Source organism: Enhydra lutris, unplaced genomic scaffold (genome assembly GCF_002288905.1).
Source record: "Enhydra lutris kenyoni isolate GAN:26980312 unplaced genomic scaffold, ASM228890v2 scaffoldscaffold15, whole genome shotgun sequence".
NCBI lineage: Eukaryota > Metazoa > Chordata > Mammalia > Carnivora > Mustelidae > Enhydra > Enhydra lutris.
The window spans coordinates 516,903-541,115 of NW_019154099.1; the positions used below are offsets into that span (position 1 = coordinate 516,903).

Consider the following 24,213-nt stretch of genomic DNA (forward strand, 5'->3'; position numbering starts at 1 on the left):
CCTGGAATCATGACCTGAGCTGAAGGCAGAGGCTTTAACCCACTGAGCCACCCAGGTGCCCCTCAAATCAGGTATTTTAAAGAGTCTGTTTCTAATATTATGTGACTTATTTCTCCTTACAGTAAGCTTCTCAAGCCTGCACCTTACTCATCCCTATGGTACATGGCAGTGTCTTGGTATAGTAAGAAATCAGTACTGACCCAACAGAAATGTGAAAAGGCATCTCCCAACCTCATGAGATTAATGTGGATGTCAAACTTACTCAAAGATAGTTTCTATATGACACATCGTATATACTCTTTGTGAGGCCACACAAAACGTGAGCATGTGACTTTGTGCGTGAGCGTGTGTGCATTCTTCAGCCACGCATCTACACATACAATGACCCATCTGTAGAAGCCAATCAAGTGTTTATAAGCCCCAGCCAGTTTTGAGTCCTTCAGCTTCTTTCAAATGCAAAATATCCATATACTCTTAAATAGTGAGTTGTCAAACATAAGGAAAGCTGCGAAGGATAATAAATGGATGCTTTCATCTGAGCTTAGAAACAGAACCATGAGCTTTTCAAAACATTTGAAGCCTTCCAGAATTTTTCCTTGAGGACTTCAGAAAGGTATGTAGGAGGACAGAAGTGTAAACTTCTTAACTGCTCTCTGGGTATTTACTGAGTTGATATAGTTTAACTTTTTAGAAGAAAATACTTATTTTATTGTTTCTGTGATAGATGCCACCAAGGGAAGTATGAGGCGATGTGACAGAATATAGGAGGTAACAAAGTTCCTCTGGGTGTTCACTTCCCTACCCTGGCTAGGGATTTTCTTCTCCATGATTCTCTCAGTAAAAACATTATTCAACTTGTTACTTATTAAATTCCTATCAGTATTCCCTCAAGAAGTAGCACCATGCTCATTTCTCATTTCTGAAGAGACTCACAGTTGAAGAGAACAGACTGATTTTTAAAAGTAGTGAAGTCGTTCTCCCATGAGCGGCTGATGGTGTGGGTAAGAAAAGCTGTGCACTCATCTAAGCCTCGACTCACTGCCCCCCTCAGTCCCAAGCAGGAGTAGCTTGATCCCAAGTTCCCCACTTTAGAGCACCCCAAATTTCCTCACATACATGCTGAATAAATTTATTAAAGACCTTTGTTATTTAGGAAAGAGTTTGCTGAGTTCAAAGAGTTCATGTTACTTTGAATACACTGAAATGGTTCTCTAGCGTGGGCAAAAGGTCACTCAATTCCTTTCAGGACAAGGCAGGGTGTAAAATGAAACAACTAGGTGCAGATCTGTATTAAGAATCAACATAGTAGATTTAACAAACACAATAAAATTACCAGTTCACTGCAATGGTACACTTAATTTTTTTGTTCATTTGCTTTTCCTATGAAAATAGAAACACGTAATCATGGAGAAAATTTGGGAGAGTTTTGTCAGCCATTTTTATTCTTATTTTTTTGATCAAAGAAACAATATGCTATTTTAAAGAAATGTTAAGAGAGGCATTAAAAGTCCTTTGTGATATTGTTTCTCAGAGATAACTATTATACAAAGAATTATTGGAATAATATACATAATAAAACAAAATAGTAATACTTTTTCAATTCAGTTTCTAGTATTAATTCTAGGTAACATACAGTGCCTTATTAGTTTCAGGTGTAAAATACAGTGATTCAACTCTTCCATACATCACCCAGTGCTCATCACAAATGTCCTCTTTAACCCCCATCACCTATCTCCCCCATCCCCCCCCATTCCCCTCTGGTAACCATCAAAGTATGTTCTCTATAGTAAAGAATCTGCTTCTTATTTTGTCTTTTTTTTCCCTTTATTCATTTGTTTTGTTTCAATTCCACATATGAATAAAATATATGGTATCTGTCTTTCTCTGACTCAAAATGTTAATACTTTTTTTTAAATGTTAATACTTTTTAACAGAGCTTTCTTTCTGTTAACAAATCATGTATAACATTCCACATGAGTACATGTTTATCAACTTCACTCTTTTTAATGACCGCAAAGAATGTGCAGTAATGGTCCCCTACTGAGAAATGCCTGCATTTCCAGTTTTCCTTATTTAAAAATATTACATTCAATATATTTCATCTTTTTATATCTCCAACAATATTTCAATGAAATGAAGTTCTAGAATTGCTGGATGAGAGGGTATGACCATTTAAAATTTGACAGCTATTGCCAAATTGACTTCTTAAAAGATTTTATCTTTTAACCCTCACAACAATGTAATGTGAAAGTGTGGCTGCAGCTTAGAATATTTTGCTGGGGGGCACCTGCGTGGCTCAGTGGGTTAAAGCCTCTGCCTTCGGCTCAGGTCATGATCACAGGGTCCTGGGATCGAGTTCCGCATCGGGTTCTCTGCTCAGCGGGGGGGGGGGGGGGGCCTGCTTCCTCCTCTCTCTGCCTGCCTCTCTGCCGACTTGTGACCTCTGTCTCTCAAATAAATAAAATATTTTTTAAAAAAAGAATATTTTCTTGGGTTTAACCAATCAAAGCTCAGTAGATCAGAGATGTACACATTACACAGTTTTTTAATCCATCTTTCTATCTTTCCTTCTTTACATTCAACTGTCCACATATCTATCGTCCTAAGTTTTTTTTAATACTTTTTTTAAAGCATTTTTAAATTCACAGCAAAATTGAGAGGAAGGCACAGAGATTCCTCACATGCTCCCTGTTCCCCTCCAAAGAGCCTCCCCCACTAACATCTCTCACCACAGTGGTACATTTATTACAACTGATAAGCCGACACTGACATATCATTATCCCCCATCCAAAGGCCATAGTTTACCTTAGGGTTCGCTCTTGAGATTGCAAATTCTGTGGTCTACAATAAATGCATACTGACATGTATCCACTATTCTGGTGACTGCAGAGTTATCTCCACTGAGCTAAAAATCCTCTGTGCTCTGCCTATTATCTTTCTCTTCCCACCAAATCCCTGGTACTAATTTTTTTCACCATCTTCAAAGATTTGCCCTTTCCAGTTGATCATATAGTTGGAATCATACAGTTTGCAGCCATTTCAAATTGGTTTCTTTTACTTAGTACTATGCATTTAAGTTTCCTCCATGTCTTTTTACACTGGATAGCTCATTTCTTTCTAGCACCAAATACTATTCCATTGACTGGATGTACCACAGTTAATCCTTTCACGTTCAGAAGGACATCTTGGTTACCTCCAAATTTTTGTCTATTATCAATAAAGCTGCTATAAACATCTGTATGCAGGTTTCTGTAGGGACACAAGTTTTCAACTCTTTTGGATAAAAGAGCAAGGATTGCTGGGCTTATGGTAAGACTATGTTTAGTTTTAAGAGAATGACCGGGGGGATGGGGTAACTGGGTGATGGGCACTGGGAAGGGCATGTGATAGAATGAGTACTGGGTATTATCTAAGACTGATGAATCACAGACCCATACCCCTGAAACAATCATTATATGTTGTTTAACTGAATTTTTAAAAAAGATTTTAAAAAAACGACCAAAGTGGCTGTAGCACAGTGAATTTCCAGTAGCAGTGCACGAGAGTTCCTGTTGCTCCTCATCCTTGACAGCACGTGGTGCTGCCAGTGTTCTGGATTTTGGCCACTCTAGTAAGTATGTAGTGCTATCTCATTTTAATTTGCATTTCTCTGATGACATAAGATATGGAGCATCTTTTCATATGCTTACTTGCCATCTGTAGATCTTCTTTGGTGAAGTTATCTGCTAACGTCCTTGGCTCACTTTTAATCTCTTACTGTTCAGATTAAGGAGTTCTTCAAATACTTTGGATAACTCCTTTTATCAGATATCTCTTCTGCAAATATTTTCTCCCATTCTGCGGCTTGTCTTTGTATTCCCTTTACAGTGTTTTGCAGAGAAGAAATGTTTCACGTTAAAGAAGCACAGTTTATTGATTCTTGCTTTCACCATACCTATGTTATAGGATCTAAGATGTCATCAACAAACTGAAACTCATCTAAATTTTCTCCTGTGTTACCTTCCAGGAGTTTTACAGTTTTGCATTTTACACTTAGGGTCTGTGAGTTATTCCAAGTTAATTTTTGTGAAGGGTGTTAAGGTCTTGTCGAGATTTTTTTTTTTTTTTTTTTTACATTTTTTACATGTAGATATCCAGTTGTTCCAGCACAATTTGTTGAGAAGACTATTTTTTCTCCATTGTATTGCTTTCGCTCCTCTGTTGACTTTATTCATGAGGGTCTGTTTCTGGGCTCTCTGTTCTGCTCCACTGATTTACCTGTGTATTCTTGCATCCATACCACATTACCTTGGTTACTATAGGTTTACAGTAAGACTTGAAGTTGGGCAGTGTTGTCAATCCCCCAACTTTGTTCTTCTCCAATATTGTGCTGGCTCTTCTGGGTCTTCTGGCTCTCCATATAAACTTTAGAGTCAGTTTGTCGAGATCTATAAAATAACTTGTTGGGATTTGGATTGCACTGACTTTATAGATCAAGTTGGGAAAAACTGACATCTTGACAATACTGAGTCTTCCTATCTATGAACATGGATCTCTCTCCACTTATTAAAGTTTTTTTTTTCCATTTTATTTTATTTAATTTCTTTTCAGTGTTCCAGCATCCATTGTTTATGCACCATACCTAGTGCTCCATGCAATACGTGCCCTCCTTAATACCCACCACCAGACTCACCCAACCTCCCACCCCTCTCCCCTCCAAAACCCTCAGTTTGTTTCTCAGAGTCCACAGTCTCTCATGGTTTGTCTCCCCCTCCATTTCCCCCATCTCACTTCTCCTCTCTATCTCCCCATGTTCTCCATGTTATTCCTTATGCTCCACAAGTAAGTGAAACCATATGATACTTGGCTCTCTCTGCTTGACTTATTTCACTCAGCATAATCTCTTCCAGTCCCGTCCATGTTGATACAAAAGTTGGGTATTCATCCTTTCTGATGGAGGCATAATACTCCATAGTATATACGGACCATATCTTCTTTATCCATTCGTCCGTTGAAGGGCATCTTGGTTCTTTCCACAGTTTGGCAACTATGGCCATTGCTGCTATGAACACTGGGGTACAGATGGCCCTTCTTTTCACTACATCAGTATCTTTGGGGTAAATACTCAGAAATGCAATTGCAGGTCATAAGGAAGCTCTATTTTTAATTTCTTAAGGAATCTCCACTCTGTTTTCCAAAGTGGCTGCACCAACTTCCATTCCCACTAATAGTGTAAGAGGGTTCCCCTTTCTCCACATCCTCTCCAACACTTGTTGTTTACTGTCTTGTTAATTTTGGCCATTCTAACTGGTGTAAGGTGGTATCTCAATGTGGTTTTGATTTGAATCTCCCTGATGGCTAATGATGATGAACATTTTTTCATGTGTCTGTTAGTCATCTGTATGTCTTCTTTAGAGAAGTGTCTGTTCATGTTTTCTGCCCACTTTTTGACATGATTATCTGTTTTCTGAGTGTTGAGTTTGAGGAGTTCTTTATAGATCTTGGATATCAGCCCTTTGTCTATAGCATTATTTGCAAATACCTTCTTCTATTCCATGGGTTGCCTCTTTGTTTTGTTGACTGTTTCCTTTGCTGTGCAGAAGCTTTTGATCTTGAAGAAGTCCCAAAAGTTCATTTTCGTGTTTGTTTCCTTTGCCTTTGGAGATATATCTTGAAAGAAGTTGCAGAGGTTTGTAGTTTACTTCATACAAATCTTGTAAATATTTTGTTACATATATACCTAAGTATTTCATTTTGGGGGGTGCTAGTGTAAATGGTACTGTGTTTTTAATTTCATATTCTGCTTGTTCATTACTGGTATACAAGAAACAACTGACTTATATATTAATTGTGCATCTTGCAGCCTTCATATAATTGTTTATTAGTTCCAGGAGGTGTTTTTGGTCAATCCTTTCAGATTTTCCTACATAGACAATCATGCCATCTACAAAGAGTTTTATTTCTTTCTTCCTAGTCAGGATACCTTTCATTTTCCTTTTCTTGTCTTATTGCATTAGCTAGAACTTCCAGTACAATGTTGAAAAGGAATGCCTGCCTGAAACCTGACTTTAGTGGGAAAGCTTCTGGTTTCTCACCACACCTAATTGTTTTTAATGTTCACTGTAACAGATCAAATGGTTTGGTATATATAAATAAAAAGTCAATAATTATCTCCACTTTCTATCTCATCCCTTTTGAGGAAACCAGTGTTAATAGTCTGGTGTTTTGTTTCAAATCTTTCTTTCTCCTTTATACCAACATATGTAAACACATAAAGGGGTTTTTATTTGTTTTGTTGCACAAAAATAGGGTCATACTATGGACATTACTCTACAACTTGTTGCTTTCATTTATAATATATGAGAGCTATCTTTCCAGGGCAAGATGTGTGATTCTAATTTATTCCTTCTGGCAGCTTGTCTTGCACTCCAAAACATGAATATGCCATATTTTACTCACATAATCTCTGTTAGATGGACATTCTATTTGTCTTCTATTTTGTACTATAACAATACAGCATGAAATGTCTTTGCATGTTTAAACATATTAATTAATCTACAGGTTGAAAAGATTGCTAGCTCAAAGATTATAAATACTTAATATTTTAATAAACTCTCCCAGATCTCACTTTCCAGAAGTATGTGGCATTTCAATTCCCTACCAGCTGATCCGCAGGCAATAGCCTATTTCCCCATAACTAATCAACACTGGACATCACTCATTTTTTCAATTTTCTGTCAAACTGATGTGCAAAAAACTGTAACTCAGAATGGTTTAATATAAATTACCCTAACTGCTTATGAGCTAGAGTACTTTTTATATGGTTATTTGTCATATTCATTTCTTGTTCTATGGATCTCCTCCTTAAATCCTACCACAGCTTGATTTCTTAAAAAGGAGAGCATGAGGCAACACTGAAGTACTGCTCCTTTATTTGACGGTGCAATATCAGCAGTGTGAATGAAGGAAAAGTAAAAAGCAGAGAAAGTTAGGCTGTACATCACCAAGCTGGCCTGTGTTTCATGGAGAAGCCCAGTTAGTTTTCTAGCATACAGGAAGTCTCTAACAGACAGAATTTAAACACCAAGCTTTGGAAGAATCCGTTCAAGAAAAGGATGGAGAGGGAATTTATCTGCCAGCTCTTTCCTCCCTTGCTTTAAATTTTGATCATAATTCCATGGGAACTTAGCTTCCCCCTCCTTCTGGAACATTATACTATCTAGCCTTATTAACAAGCCACTGGGAGGTCAGATCTTAGACTTTGCAAGTGCTGTGCTTCTTACAACTCAGAAAGTTGCTAGGAACCAGAGAGCTATTTTCCTTAAGTTTTCATTTAAAGAGAGCAAAGCACAGCGGTTAAGAGTTAAGAGCTTGGATACTGATCAAACTGTCTGTTTTAAATCCTGGCTAAAACACATACTAGTAATATGATCTTGGACAAGCTGCTCAAGATCTCTGCACTTCAGTTTCTGTTTCCATATTATTTTCAGTAATAGCCTCATAAGTCTGTGGTGAGGATTTGGTTAATATTAGCTTTTAAAGCAGTGCTTGGCACACAGTAAGTATTCTATGAGAGTTAAGTAAAAGAAATAAATGCTACTTTTGTAAAATGAGTTAAGAAGTCTTCCTTTAAAAAAAAAAACTTCTGGAATACACTGAACAATTTTAATCAGAGTATTAGAATTTGGCTATAAAATACTGAAAGTTGGGTTCTTTTTAAAATAGCAGCTCTTTAACAACTTTTCTAATTTCTCATACAGTTATCAGTCTCATAAGCTCTCTTGCCTCTCTTCGAGTCAAATTTATTAATTTATATTTTACTATAAAATCATGCACTTAAGTTTTCAAAAATATTACCATATATAACTAACATAACATTGCTGATTCTTTTTAACTGTCTTTCATATAAAGGCAATTCTGCTATAAGAGTTATTCTGAAAATGTGAAATTTGTTTCAACACAATTAGTAAATTAAGGAACAATTTGAGCATAGCTCAAATTTCATGTCACTTTTACATGATTTTGTCCAGAAACAGTAGATGAGAACAGAAAATTGAACCAAGCTACATGGGAATACACAGAGCAGAGACACAAAGATCTCAAACATCCGCCGGCTACCTCAGTGGACCACCCCTTGGGAGCCACACCTACCTACATCTGTTAATAAAACTTGGCCTTCTGATTTCAGACTTCCTCCTCCCACCATTAACTCACAAAGCTGCAATCCTTTTGAGGCACACTTCCACAAGCAAACCCCAGGCCTTTTTCAAGGTAAAGGGCCATCGTTACTGAAATGTTTATATACTCTCTAATTTAGCATGTCTAAAACTGTGCTACATTTTTAGGAGTGTCCCATCTTTATTTTTCATATATCATGGACTACGTTGTGTGTGTATGTGTTTAACATAGTTTTTAACTACTGTATTCCTAACTTCATTTTCCTCTAAGCCTTTTATGGCTTTTATTGTGCAATTCTACATAGTGCGGTGATATTTAAAAACATGTTGCATTATAGCAGAAATGAGTGGTTATATATATAATGTGGTTAACACCTCTTTCCTTATGCTTAACATTATATACTTCTTATTTCTTGTTTCCCTGAATGAGATGTGCCAAGGAATTGATCTATTTTATCAGGACTTTCTAAAACTTAGCTTTTAGTTTTATTTACCGTTCTTTTGTTTTCTCAATCTTAATTTCAGTACTGATTTCTGTAATTCTCTCTTCCAACCTTCTTTTGGTTTATTTTATCACTTTTGTATAACTAAAGTTGAATGCTAGATTCACATGTATAACACCTTTTCATTTTTTTTTTCTTTTATTTTTCTTTTTTAACATTTTATTTATCTGACAGAGACAGGAGAGGGAGTAGGAGAGAGAGAAGCAGGGAGCCGGCGAGCAGGGAGCTGGCGAGCAGGGAGCCAGATGGGCTCAATTCCAGGATCCTGGGATCATGACCTGAGCCAAAGGCAGACGCTCAATGGCTGAGCCACCCAGGCACCCCCAGCTTTTTATTTTAAGGTAAAATTCTCTAATATAGAGTTGACTGTGTTCCACAGGTTTTTAGACAAAGTGGTTCTCCTTTAAAACGATTTCTGTATTATTTTATGTATTTCAGGAATAATATATATACTTATTTACTCTTTCAATTAGGAAATTACTTAGGAAAAAGTGCTTAATTAGCAAGTACTTATATTTATAGCTACCTTTTTGTTGCTGCTTTTTAGTTTTATTGGTTTATATTCAGAAACCATAATATCTTTACTTTTTAAAATTTACTAAGATTTTCCTTAGTAAAGATATTCATGATTTTGTAAATATTCTGTAGACATAAGAAAAAATGTATTTTATCCAAAGTTTTATATCTACTTGTGTATCTATTCAATGAAACGATGATAGCTTTCAAATATTCTGTATTTGTATTCTGTATTTCTTGCCTACTTGAATTTCATATTCAAAAACAGATGTACTAAAGAAATGTGGTTTTTGTTTTTTTAGAAACATGCTTTATTTTAAATGTTTATTATTCTGACTATAAAAGTAGTATGTGTAATAGGGTAAATTTTAAAATGGAACACTATCAGGAAGGAAAATTTAAATAGTCTATACTTTTGCCAAATAGTGCTAATTACTATTAATATTTTTAATATTTTGCTTTTTCATCTTTTCTCTTGTATACATAAAAACACATTAAATTGGAATGATAGTACCACTGATACTGTTTTGTAGCTCTCCTTTTTAACTTAACATTATTACATGACCATTTCTAATGTCATTAAATATTCTTTGAAAATACACATTTAATGGCTACATAATATACTGGAAGGCTACATAAGATTTTATCTAATTAGTCCCTGACTGTTATATTTCTAAGACACCAGTGTTTTTATTATTATAAATATAATTGTTAAAATAGTATTTATTACTATGAATAATCTTTCTTTTCATGATTATTTTCTAGAAATGCAGAGTTATTGATATAAAGGTACAAATACTTCTCAAGCACTCATTACATATGACCAATTCTTTTTCTATATACTTAATGCTAATTCATGTCTCCTCTATCAGTGTACAAGACAGACCATTTTATTCAATGCCAGCCAACAGGTATATAATAGAGTTGGTATTACTCAGGCAAAATTAAAATTTAAAAAATTTCACACATTAAAATGTTTACTAGCTCTAAGTATTTCCTTTTATGACTTTTCAGCTGTCTATAGAATTTTAGTGCTTTTCTATTTGTATGCTTGTCGACTAAAGATATCATCCTTCCTCTGTCATATTTTAAGCAACAATGTATTATTTTCTTTTAAAATGCATTTAAGTGCCTTTTTTTACACTGGGAAGTTTTGAATTTTATGCAAATATTATATTTTCCTTTGTAATTTGCATTGTTTTAAAGCTTATACATTCTTCCTGATGGACTGTTTATAAATGTCCACTCTAGTCACTTCTAGTTTTTTGCTTTTCATTTTTTAAGGCTTTATTTTGTATATCAAAGTTGCTTATAAGACATAAGGTGTGGGTTAAAATTGATTTTTTTTTTTAAGGCAAGCCAACTGCTTTTGAACTATTTATTTAAAAACTTTTCCCAAACAGGACTGACATTGTGATGTCTTCTTTCCCATATTCTATGTTCTTACATATAATTGGATCTATTTGGGAGTTATCTAACTCTGCTCTATTGACGTTCTATTCTTGTGTCAAAATGAAAATGATTTAATTACTGTAGATATCAAATGTGTGTTAACCAGAGGCTATGTATCTCTTAATTTTTCTTCTTAAAAAAAATGTAGCTCCCTAAGATGCAACAACTACACTACTGGGTATTTACCCCAAAGATAAAAATGTAGTGATCTGAAGGGACACCTGCACCCCAATGTTTATAGCAGCAATGTCCACAATAGCCAAACTATGGAAAGAACCTAGATGTCCATCAACAGATGAATGGATAAAGATGTGGTATATATATACAAGGGAATATTACTCATCCATTAAAAGAAATGAAATCTTGCCATCTGCAATGACATGGATAAACTAGAGGGCATTATGCTAAGTGAAATAAGTCAATCAGAGAAAGACAATTATTGTATGATGTCACCCATATGTGGAACTTAAGAAACAAGACAGAGGAGCATAGAGGAAGGGAGAGAAAAAATAAGACGAAATCAGAGAGGGAGACAAACCAAAAGTGACTCTTAACCACAGGAAACAAACTGAGGGTTTGACTTTTATAAGTCTTCTTTTAGGTACATTAGTAAGTTTTTATAATTTTTTTTCACCTAAATCTCACATATTTCTTTTTGGGAACATTTTCAAGAGTTCTGTGTAAACTTCCATGAATGGGATTGTTTTCCATTACTTGGTAGACTCAGCATGAAAAAAGACAGATTCACAGGTGCTACTTTTGGATTAAAACTGAAAAACAGTGAGATCGCAGTTCCTGGAGACATACTATGGATCCACTAAAAATCTTACTTGTGGCAATTATAGTGTGGCGATTACAGCGAGGCGATCAATACTGGATAGGGTAACTTGGTTAAATGGGACATTTGCCACAGTCTTAACTCCAAAGGCAGCATGGAGCACCATTCTAGGCCTAAGATTTAGAAGGAAAGGAAAAGGCATGTTTCAGGTCAAATTAAGAACAGGGGGGAAAAAAGTTGCAAGACTGGTTAAGGTCAAGTGTTATGGGCCGTTACTAACAGGGTGTGCTTTGGGCTGAGGGTGCAGTAAAGACTGTAAGTGGAATAATACTATCATGCTTCCTTGTGCATTTGTCAACATGTTTTCTACTCCTCTTTGTCTCTTTGAATTCCTACAAAAACCAGGTCCTCCATAATGAATCAATCAGAAGGTAATGTTACTTTATTTGGGCAACATCGAGTTGCGAAGAGAAGGTGCCAGCATGCTCTGTCATTAAAGAATGTACAAGAAGGCCCATGTCTGTGTATACACGTGCCATTCTCAACCTCCGGGGGGCGTGTTTCATGAGAACAGGAATTACTTTCTACTGCTTTATAAAAATGTACCTGTCAAGTAGGTACCACGGCTCCCCTTTGGTAACAGAGGTCACCTTACCTGAGTCAAGTTGTTACTCAGCTTTTTGTCAGTCTAAATGAGAGGTCAACAGATAATACTTTGTGTTTTCCCCAAGATGAAAGGTACAGTTTTGTTTACTAGTCATCCTTAGACTCCTACACATCCTAAGTTCCCAGGGCTGTCCTGGATTCTTCTGTGAAATGCAGGAAGTAATGCAACAGCAGACTATAATCCACAGTGCTGTGATGTCGCTTCTGATTCCACCCAGAGAGCCAGCCATGGCAGGGGCAGGATGAGGCCCAGGGGCTGGAAGAAACGAAAGCATCTACACACCCTGCAAAGCTACCTGAACTCCACACTCAGGCCAAGGCAGCAGCTGCCACCCTAGGCCAAGCTCATTTCCTGACCAGTTTCCTCCCTCCCTTCCTGCTTCTCTTTTTTTCCCAAAGTAATGTTCAACCACTGCAAAATACAAGAATGTGTTAGCAATCAATAATAATGAGTTAGAAGGCAACAAGCTTGGCTCTTCTGCTAGTCCCATGGGGACCCTAACTCTTCAGTATGAGTTTACAGTGAAGGAATGCTAGGCAGCTTCTAAGCATGGCCCACCTGCTCACCCACTAAATATTAAGGTGCAATGAAACAGATCCCAAAGAATTCTAGTAACAGAACCACAGTACCTTATGAGTAGAAAATATATGCATCCATTTTTAGTTGCTTGCTTTAACTGAACATTTGCCAATGATCTCTTATTTCTTAAAATACAGCACTACTTTAGGGAACAGAAATATACCCTAAAATTAGATAATTAGCTACTAATTCTTCGTTGTGTTTGTTGTGTATCAGAGCATATAAACTGATTTAATGCTTGATAAATCTAATTTTTATGAAGAAAACAGAATTAGAGTCTCTGTATAAGTTTTCCTCTCCTCTCTGAAAAAAATAAATTTCAAACTGAGCAGCAAGATCATATAAAAAATAAATGGAAACTCTTAACTTAGCCCAAATGTGGTAAGAATGAAAGAAGAAGCGATGTCATCTTCTTAACTATCCAGCAAAAGTATCACAAAAACAGCTCTGAGGTACTCATGTATGTGCCCATGCAAAGCCATTACTGGAGAGAGGAGACATGCACGTAAAAAGCGTCACGAACACAAAAGTACTACATTCCTGGTTGGGAACAAAGGTGTCTTCTTTCTGTATCTGCCTCCATAAAAGAGAAATTGACTTTGTATTACAAACTGGTACAGCCACTGTGGATGACAGTGTGGATGATTCCTCAAAAAATTAAAACAGAACTACGAAATGATCCAATGTTCACATTACTAGGAATTTACCCAAAGAATATGAAAATACTAATTTGAAAGGATACATGCACCTCTATGTTTGTTGCAACATTATTTATAATAGCCAAGTTATGGAAGCAGCCCAAGTGTCTATATAGTTGAACGGATGAAGAAGTGGTGTGTGTGTGTGTGTGTGTGTGTGTGTGTGTTTGTATGTGTATGTGTATACACACAATGGGATATTATTCAGCCACAAAAAAAGAATGAAATCTTGCCATTTGCAACAAACGGACAGATCTACACGGTCTAAGCAAAATAAGGGCTAAGCAAAATAAGCCCGTCAGAGATAGACAAATACCATATGATCTCACTTGTATGTGGAATATAAGAAACAAAACAAACGAACAAAAGGGAAAAAAAAAGAGAGAGAGAGACAAATCTAAAAAAAGACTTATAACTACAGAGAACAAACTGATGGTTACCAGAGGGGAGGCAGTGGGGAGATGGGTAAAATAGATGATGGGGATTAAAGAACACACTTATTTAATAATCACTGAGTAATGTACTGAAATGCCGAATCACTACATGGTACACTTGAAATTAATATAACACTATATGTTAACTACATTGAAATTAAAAATAAAATAAAAAAAGATCTCTAGTCTTCCATTTTGCTGGCAATAAAGTTTATGAAATCCAAAGGCAAGTTGCTTATGAATTTTAGTAACTTTTGAAGATTAAATACTAAACATGGGCTAGAAAAGAGAGAGAAATTGACTGAAAGCTGAAATCTTGTTGGAAGGTCCAATATTGGTAAAATTCTTATTTTATATTTTCATTTGAAATCCACTTCTGCATCTACTTTCGAACTGTTCAGAAAATTTTCAAATACATTACTTAGGGTCTCAATTGTTAATTTACATGAAGGTGACTGATCTTTTTTTATTGTGGTAAAAAGTACATAACATTAAAGTTACCATCTTAATCACTTTAAAGTGTACAGTTCAACAGTGTTAAGTACATTCATATTGTTATGAAACACATCTCTAGCATCTTTCTCATCTTGCAAAACTAAAATTTGATACCCAATAAAAACTAACTTCACCCCACCCCCACCCCTGCTTCCTTGATAACCACCTTTCTAACTTTTTGTTTCATTGATTTTGTTTCTTGTTTCTTTCATACTTCAGATATTTCATACAAAGGGAATTAGACAGCATTTGTCCTTTTGTGATTGGATTATTTCACTTAGCCTAGTGTCCTCAAGGTTAATCAATGCAGCATGTGACAGAATTTCCTTTTTTAGGGCTGCATGATATTTCACTGCATGTATGTACCACCTTTTCTTTATCCATCCACCTTTCAATGGACATCTGGACTGCTCTTGCCTCTTGGCTATTGTAAATAATGCTGCAGTGAACATGAGTGTGCAAATCTTTCTTGCAGGTCCTGCTTTGAATTCTTTTGGGTATATATATTTATAAGTGGGATTGCTAGATCATATAATAATTCTATTTTCAATTTTTAAGGAACCTCTATACATAAGAGGGTGATTGAGTTTAAATTCAGTGTTTGAAAACTACTAGTACTTTTTTTTTTTAAAGATTTTATTTATTTATTTGACAGAGATCACAAGTAGTCAGAGAAGCAGACAGATAGAGAGAGGTGGAAGCAGGCTCCCTGCAGAGCACAGAGGCCGATGTGGGGCTCGATCCCAGGACACTAGGACCATGACCTGAGCCGAAGGCAGAGGCTTTAACCCACTGAGCCACCCAGGTGCCCCGAAAACTACTAGTACTTTTAAAACTACCTTCTTTTTTATTGTATGATTTCAGAATGAACAATGTCTCCCTTTTGCCTTGGCTATCAGGTAGTTGAGAATCAAAGTCAAGTCTTAATCATACAAAACATGCTAGTCATTATCATCTTCATAGATGTGTTACTCTAGGTTCCACTCAGGGTCTTTTGGTTGCCAGGAACTCAAGCCAGTAAAAAGAGGATTTATGGCAAAGAGACAGAGGCCATAGAGGGAAGCCTGCTGGCCACTAACGCTGCACTTGCCCACCCTCTCTCTTGCAGCCTCCAGGCTTCTCTCCTGGTATCTCTGTGTCTTTTTTCTCCAAGTGCAATCTCTTACCCTTCTCAACCACACAGACTCTTCTGGCAACTCAGCTTCTGTTCCCTCATAACTGGCGCCTGCATGTAGCCATCACGGCCTCCCCAATCCCCTGTCTACAACATGACCTTTCAGCTTCACCTTCCACCCACTGGCTTGCTCTCTTGGTACTTCTAGGTGCAAATTTAAGGCAGGAATCTGAACAGCCTACATATATTTTCTAACTCAGATGTGAGCCAGTCCATACAAGCCCCCCGGCCAGTCTTCAGGCCAGCATCCTCTCTCAGTTCAATCAGTTAATATTCAAGAGAAAATGGGGTCATGAGCTACAAAGCATGGCCACCTCCATCTTTTCTTGACGGCCCATATGGGACTATTCTTTCACCACGGAAGAGGCTGAGCAGCGGCAGACACTGTGTATGACATACACATCTGGTCCATCTTCACATGACCACACCATGTAAAACACACATGCTCTAATGTTCTATGTCCCTTAATTATGGCTATCTCCATATTTTGGGGCACATACAGGCAAATAGGTTCCCTGGTCTTGATTCCAATTTTTATGTTTTCACTTTCAGGTTTTTCTTTTTAAATTATTTATTTATTTATTTTTAAAAAGATTTTATTTATTTATTTGACAGAGAGAGATCACGAGTAGGCAGAGAGGCAGGCGGGGGGTGGGGGAAGCAGGCTCCCTGCTGAGCAGAGAGCCCGATGCGGGGCTCGATCCCAAGACCCTGAGATCATGACCTGAGCAGAAGGCAGAGGCTTAACCCACTGAGCCACCCAGGCGCCCCTTTTAAATTATTTAAATTAAATTTAATTAACATATAGCATGCTATTAGTTTCAGAGGTAGAGTTCAGTGATTCCTCAGATACATATAACACCCAGTGCTCATTCCACCAAGGGCCCTCCTCAATGCCCATGATTCAGTTACCCCATACCCCCATCCACCTCCCTCTGGAAACCCTCAGTTTGTTTCCTAGAGTTAAAAGTCTCTTATGGTTTGTCTCCTCTCTGTTTTTGTCCTATTTTGTTTTTCCTTCCCTTCCCGTAGTTCATCTGCTTTGTTTCTTAAATTCCATCACATTTAGTTTATTATGTATATTCTTGCAAGCCTTCACAAGAACTTTCTGAAATCAGATGAAACATATAATCAACAGAAAATCCATAATGATAAACAAAATAAACCTAATTTTACAGAAGTTGACCTTATTTTGAAGGCCGTTTTTATGCTATAAAATTGCAGTGTTTTCAACATTATTGAGAAATTTAGAGTTTTGAAAAGAAATTCCAGGAAAGTAGTGAAGGTGGGGGGTGGGGAACAACTTCATTTCCTAATCCTTTCATAGAAGGCAAAACGTCAAGAGGGCTGCTCTTCTCATGGTTTCTAGCTGTTCTTTCCTGTCTATGAAAAGAAGGTCACTAGTCCATGGGGTGAGGACAAAGGAATCTCCACCTAACCCATGAGGTTCTCATTTGGCCTCTTTCTACCAATATGTCTCGTGTTCTCGCTGGACTTGCTTTCAATGTGTGTTATTTTTCCTTCCCACACAAGTTCTAAAAATCTGAAATCCCATATGGATGACGCTAAGACCCTTGAATATTCTTATGTTCTTACTTATGACTGTCTCTACACTTCAGCAATCAGTGACCTGAAATATGTGAATCTCTTTGCTGTCTTCTGCTTAAATTAGCAGTTCTCAAATTCTCTAGTTCCCTTTACTCTTACGAGTTATTAAGGACTCCGTGGGTTGTATTTATTGATTTTTAGCATATTGAAATTGAAACTGAGAAAATTTTAAAATATGAATTCATTAAAATAACAATAAAATGTATGACAGTCATATAAGGCACACTATTAAAATATCTGTATTTTACAAAACAAAAAAATAAAGCAGAAAGAGTTGCACTGTTTCCCCATTTTTTGCAAATCTCATTAAGAGAAGACCGTTGGATCTTCATATCTGCTTCTGCATTCAATCTGTACACTTATTAGAACATGAGAGTAAAAAAGGCAAATAACTTCTTACTATTATTATGAAAATAGTTCTAACTTCATGGACCACAGTTTGAGAACTATTGGTTCAGTGACTGACCTGCCTTTTGGTTTTGATTAACCTTCATTGCCAATTAAATTCTGCCAGATTAAAATTCTGCCAATGTGTGCTGCAGAGTTCAAATAATTATTCTTGTCTGTCTATAAATTATGGAAAGAGGTTTCTCTGGCTACCAAAATATGGAACATTCTCTCCACCCAGGAATTGGAAGGGTAGGTGCCTTATCCCCCTCCTCCCAAATGCTTAATGACCCTAACCTTCTCTGACCACGTGTATTTTTATGAAATGGGTGGGAAGGGATACTTCAGCTGCAAACTCTCAGCCTCAACTCCAAACTCTGTTAGAAACCCTTAGTCATATTTCTAAGAAGACTGACATGTGTCACAATACATGGAAGCAAGAAAAAAGATGAGGTTTGTGTAACAGCAGCAGCTTTCAGCCTCTCTAGATTCAAAATACCTTCAAAAAAAAAAAAAAAACCAAACTGAGGTCTACAAATTCTTTCCATAAACTCTTTCAAATTCAGGTTCATACACAAAACACATGCAAGGCAATTTCAAGGTCTTTCCCCACATAAACCACAGGGCTGGCTGCTTCCTCTCTAGGTTTGCCTGGGTGTTTAATGGTTTACCTGTCCTCACCTTTCTTTAGAGGATGGTAACACATTTTTTTTTGCTTTCCTACCCCGAGTCTCCCAACACCGAATGCAAGTAACCAGATGCAGTAGCTTTTTTAATAATATCTCTCCCAAGAGGATGGCAGGGAGAAGGTAAAAGAAAAAAGATACACAAGTTTGAATGCAACAACTTTCAAGCCTGCCTCTGGCAAATTTCAGAATCTTAAGGACAAAGGCCCTTGGAAGTTATTCAATGAATGGGGAATATCGTGCTCAAGGCCAAAACCTGAAGCCAGAACACTGATGTATTACACAAAGAAAGTCCCCTGTGTCCCCATTACCCTTCACAGAGAGCGAAAGAGAGCGCATACTTTCACTAACAGCTAAATATAACAAAAGTTCTACTGTAACATTAAACAGTAAATTACATGAGAGATCAGTTTATATAAATATCTAGTTGCCTGTAGTTATTTTTCTGGCTCAAAACTTTTGACAAAATTATTCTGAACAAAAAAGCTTCACACCGAAACCGGAAACTGCCGATAGCTCATCTCATCAAACTTAGCAGGATAATCAGGGTTGGTGACTACCGTTCCTACTTATGAAAGCAGCTGGAGGTCTAGATCGTTGGTTGCTAAGTTGTGGATTTCCTGGAATCCTAGAGTCTGTAAAGGGTCTTAGAGATTGCCTAGCATAGTGACTCACCCTTCTGATAAAATGATGTCCCCAGACACTAAGGGACTTGTCCAAGGTCACAGGCTTACTGGGTTGCACAGCCCAGGCTTAAAACATGAGTCTGTCTCTTTAATTTTTTTTTTAATCTACTGATCTTTTGATTCAAACAAACCTCAAAGAACCTCTTCAAAAAGATACTGAAACCCAGGCGAATGTCTCACTGAACTGCTACGTACAAAGGAAAACATTACACTGCAAATTCTGAAATCACCTATTCTTCAGAGAATCCAGATAACAATACATTACAAAAAACATGAAAGAAAGTTAATCACAAAGCACCACGAAGGCCTCCGTCATTACTCCATTACCCAAGTCTGACACCTGGAAGCAGGAATCACTGGGATGGCACGGGCACGGACGGTGTAGATGCTGGCTGTGGGTGACAGCAACTGACTTACACTGGCTGCAAATGAGCGTGCCTGGAAGTTATCCCTGCCAACTACTGCTTCTCTCCACTCAATTTCTCCTACACATTTAGTCATCAGATCCTTATCATCCCTCTTGAACCCATGTCCTTTCCAATGTATTTCCAAGTAAACCATTTGTCCTGGACGGGGATCTGCATCACAACTTCTTACCTAGACTTTGCACATGCCTCTCCTTTCCTAGCCAACTGTTCCCATTCTCTGATTTCCATCACTTCTCAAGCTTATCCTCATAGGCAAGGCTGAATGGTCTGCATTAACATGATCACTCATAAGGCAGAATGGGTCTTTCCTTTGCTGAAAATCAAGAGACTGCAGATCTTTCATGCTGTTGTACAAACTGCATTAAATGAAAGCTATCATGCTATTTTACAATCTGCATTAAAGCTATATATGATCACATTATTTTACCTTTTCTTGTGGATTTTAGGTTGAAAGCACATAGTTTTTGTTTTCTTCATAATGTGTCTCCCATGTCAGCATTTTTGCCAAAAACATATAAGAACAAATCAATAAATATTTATAAAGAAACATTCATTTTTTTAAAATATCAAGTCAAGATTTAATTGTACTACTATAAACACCCTGCCTCAGGGCCTTTACATTGTTGGCGCCTTGGTCTTAAACACTCTCTTCCCAAAAGTCAGCATGATTCATGAGCCCAACCTTTAAGTCCTCTGCTCAAATTACACCTTCTCAATGAAGCTTAACGTGTCCACCCTTTTGAAAACCACAACTCATCTCCTCTATCCTACCCTCACATTCCCAACCCCTCTTACTCTGCTCTGTTTTTCCCATAGCATCTATCACCTTGTATTATACAGAAGTTACCATATTTTTTGTTTATTAAATGCAACATACACAAGGAGAGGGATTGGGGCTGGGAGGGGTCACTGATGTATCTCAAACATTCAAAACCCTGAACTGGCACATAGAAACTATTCAACAGGGGCACCTGGGTGGCTCAGTGGTTTAAGCCTCTGCCTTCGGCTCTGGTCATGATCTCAGGATCCTGGGATCAAGCCCTGCATCAGGCTCTCTGCTCAGCGGGGAGCCTGCTTTCCCCTCTCTCTCTGCCTATCTCTCTGCCTTCTTGTGATCTCTATCTCTCTGTCAAATAAATAAAATCTTAAAAAAAAAAAAAAAAAAGAAACTACTTAACAGATGATTGTTTAAAGAACTGAATAAAAGACTTAAAATGTCATTTTAAGGAAATTTTAAGTTACTTTAAGTAAAATGTTATTTTAAGCTCACTATCAATATACTTTTGAAATATGTGAAAATAATACATATTACAAAGTATAATATTTTTTAGTAATGGTTGAAGTAGTAAGCATGTCTACCTAGAGAAGGTGTGAATAAAAATATATACAATTACTAGACATTCAAATGATTTTTAAAAAGGAAAGAGAGCCCAACTGCCAAGCTATTACTTTTTGTAATCAATGGCAAATGTACTTAAAATTTTTTTTCTTTCTTTCTTTCTTTATTGAACAGGGGGCAGGCTCGGGTATGCATGCAAAGGGCAGGTAGGGGCAGAGGAAGAGGGAGAGAGAGAATCGTAAGCAGACTCCCTGATGAGTGTGAGGCTCCTCACCAGCACAGAGAGATCCCTCAGATCATGACCTGAACTAAAATGAAGAGTCAAATGCTTAACCAATTGAGCCACCCAGTCACCTCAATGCCAAATACACTTTGACTCAAATCTCAGGACTAATCAATGTTTCACTTCCTAGGTCAATAGGAAAATATAATAACGTGCTGCTCTTTTAAAAACTCGAGATAAAACTGACACATACCATTATATTAGGTTCAGGTGTACAGCCTAAGAGCCAATATTTGTACACACCGTGGTGTGCTGCTTTATATGGTTAACTATTTCTCATCATGGTCTCTGTGCCATAGTATTAAATTATCTTTTTTTGGATTTAAATTCACAAAAGTTCAGCCTGAACATTATTCAAATGCATAAAAATGCACCATAGCAAGTAGTAAGAGAAAATTACATATGAAACCCAATACTGGGGCACCTGGGTACCCAGAGGGTTAAGCCTCTGCCTTCGGCTCAGGTCACGGTCTCAGGGTCCTGGGATCAAGCCCCACATCGGGCTCTCTGCTGAGTGGGGAGCCTGTTTCCCCCTCTCTCTCTGTCTTCCTCTCTGCCTACTTGTGAACTCTCTCTCTGTGTCAAATAAATAAATAAAATCTTTTAAAACAAACAAACAAACAAACAAACAGAAGAAAGACCCAGTGTTACTAGCCACCAAAAAGGCGCTTACAAGAAATAAACTGGTTTAAAATTATGATTTAAAAAGATTATCTTTAGGGGTACAAGGGTGGCTCAGCCAGTTAAGCCTGTGACTCTTGATTTCAAATCAGGTCATGAACTCAGGGTTGTGAGATGGAAAGAATCTTTCCATTGGCCCCCACACTCAGCAGGGAGTCTGCTTCTCTCCCCACTCTGCCCTTTCCCTAGGTGTTCTCCTTCTCACTCTCAAATAAATAAATAAATAAATCTTTCAAAAGTAAGTTCCACTTTAAAAAAATTATCTTTGAACTTAGATGGCAACTAATTATGCAACAAATCAAGTCTTTAATTTCAAATAAAACTAACCTTTATCAAAAAGGAAATTAGGGGCACCCGAGTGGCTCAGTCGTTAAGCGTCTGTCTTCAGCTCAGGTCACGATCCCAGGGTTCTGGGATCAAGCCCCATGTCGGGGCCCCTGCTGGGCTCTCTGCTTCTCCCTCTCCCACTACCCCTGCTTGTGTTCTTTCTCTCTCACTGTGTCTCTCTCTCTCTGTCAAATAACTGAAATTTTTTTTAAGTAAATTAAATTTCATCTCTTCTTGAACAGAATTTCTGCTATAAAAATAATAATTATCATTCATTAAGGCCCTTATATGTTATTTTTTTTTCAAGATTTTATTTATTTATTTGAGAGAGAGAGACAGCAAGAGAGGGGAACACAAGCAGGGGGAGTGATAGAGGAAGAGGGAGAAGCAGGCTTCCCGTTGAGCAGGGAGCCCGATGTGGGGACTGATTCCGGGACCCTGGGACCATGACCTGAGCTGAAGGCAGATGCTTAATGACTGAGCCACCCAGGTGCCCCTGTATAAATTATTTCATGTAATCCTCATAAATCCCCAAGAGGCACATATTATTATTCCCAATGTACAGCGAGTAAATTAAGGCTTATGTAAGGTTAACCACCTCCTCATGATTAACCAGCTAAAAGATGGGAGAGCTGGAATTGAGATGCAGGTTTCTCTGGTAGCTAAGTTCATACCTCAACCACCAGGATGCCTTCCCCTGACATATGCCCCTGATGTATGAAGGCCAAGCGTGTCAACAGCGGTCTCTACCAGGAACTCTGAGTGGCCCTACTTGACAGAGGCAGAGAGGAAAGTATAATCACCTCCTCCAAAGCAAAGAGCTGATGGGAAACAAGGACTTCTAGAAGGCTGACTAGACTATAAGAATGAAAGGGAAAGGAGAAAAACTTCTAGGCAGATATGCAAATGAAACTGGTTGGCTTTAATTCCCCTGAAACTACTACTGAGGTTCCAATTTGTGTAAGGGCTGTGCATATCATATGTTTCCTGCCTTCAAGTGGCTCAGGCTAACAGAGGTCAAGAAAACAAGGAAATTTGCACTTATGAAATGTCTCCTATTTGCCAGACCCTTTCTGGAACTATATATGCTATCTTATTTCATACATGATCATATAAATAAAACATACATGTAAACTAATAAGTATCACATTAATACTAAAGTATAAATTTGAACTAAGTGCTATGAGAACCTTAAGAAGTCCTCTTTACTCTGCCCTGGAGTAGGGCGGGCTTCTCAGAAGAATGGATTTGGGGCTTTAAGCCAATTCTTAGAGATAGCCAAGGAGCTTCTTGAGGGGAGGGAACCAGGCAGTGAGCAAGGGGACTCCATGTCCATGGACACTGATGTGTGAACAGAACAAGTCTGATATCTGGGTAGGAGGGTTTTGACACTGAAGCTGATAAAATGGGCAGGAATTGAAGGATCTGAGTTTTATCGTTTTGGAAGCTGTTTAGAGTCTCACAAGAGGAGTGGCATGAATACACCAGAATTGTGAATATCTGATGGCAGAGGAGTTGGCGGGAACTAGAGACAACACATAGTAGGACCGATCTAGGGCTTCTTGCAGCAGCCCAAGCAGAACACGTGAGACAGGTATTTTAAAAGTACCAGTGGGACCAGACCTGGAGGGAGAGTCTGGAGGGTGTTCTGAGGTCAGCAAGCTAGAGCAGAGGTTGCTGGGAGGAGGGAGGGGAAATGTGCATCTACTGTAACAACTATTTCTGGTTGGGGCTGTTGAATGATGCCACATACTGAAGGGATGAGGAGAAACAGCACATGCTGGAGAAAAGGGAATGCTCTCCAGTTAGAACATGCTAAACCAGAGGGGTCCTGGATACTCCCAGGTAGGATCGCCAAGGAAGCATCTAGAGTCCAAGTTCAGGCTCAGGAGGACAGAACGGGCCCCGGCCTCAAGAACTGCAGATGTAGGGCTAACCAAGCTGCAGGACTGGATCATGAAGGAAGAGAAATAGCACAAGGGAGAGGCCTGGCAGCACTGACATCAAAACACCACACCACATACGCAAACCATGACACCATGCAATCTGCTGAAAGGCATTTTTCTAGCCTCTTTCCCTCCCATCTATAATAGACAAGCTCAGGGAGGAAGAAGCTGCCCTCCTTTGACTTCTCTCCAGTCCAGGAAACGTGCTGGACCTGAGCTATTGCTGAGGACGGAAAAGCTGTGCTGTTCTATGTGCCAATACGGTTAGCAGTCTTTTTGCAACCGTGTAATTGGCTTCAGTGAGCTGAAGGTCTATGCTGATAGTGGTCTTTGACGCTAAGCCAATATTTATAAAAATGCAATATTCACCAATAACTGTGAGAAGGGTTA

At 37.9% G+C, this 24,213-nt stretch overlaps 1 protein-coding gene across 2 annotated transcripts in view; it reads right to left on the bottom strand.

The window, feature by feature from the left end:
* Window positions 1-24,213, bottom strand: part of LOC111147067 (WD repeat and FYVE domain containing 2) — a 175,750-nt gene that overhangs the window by 52,566 nt on the left and 98,971 nt on the right. The gene's annotated exons all lie outside the window — the stretch shown is intronic.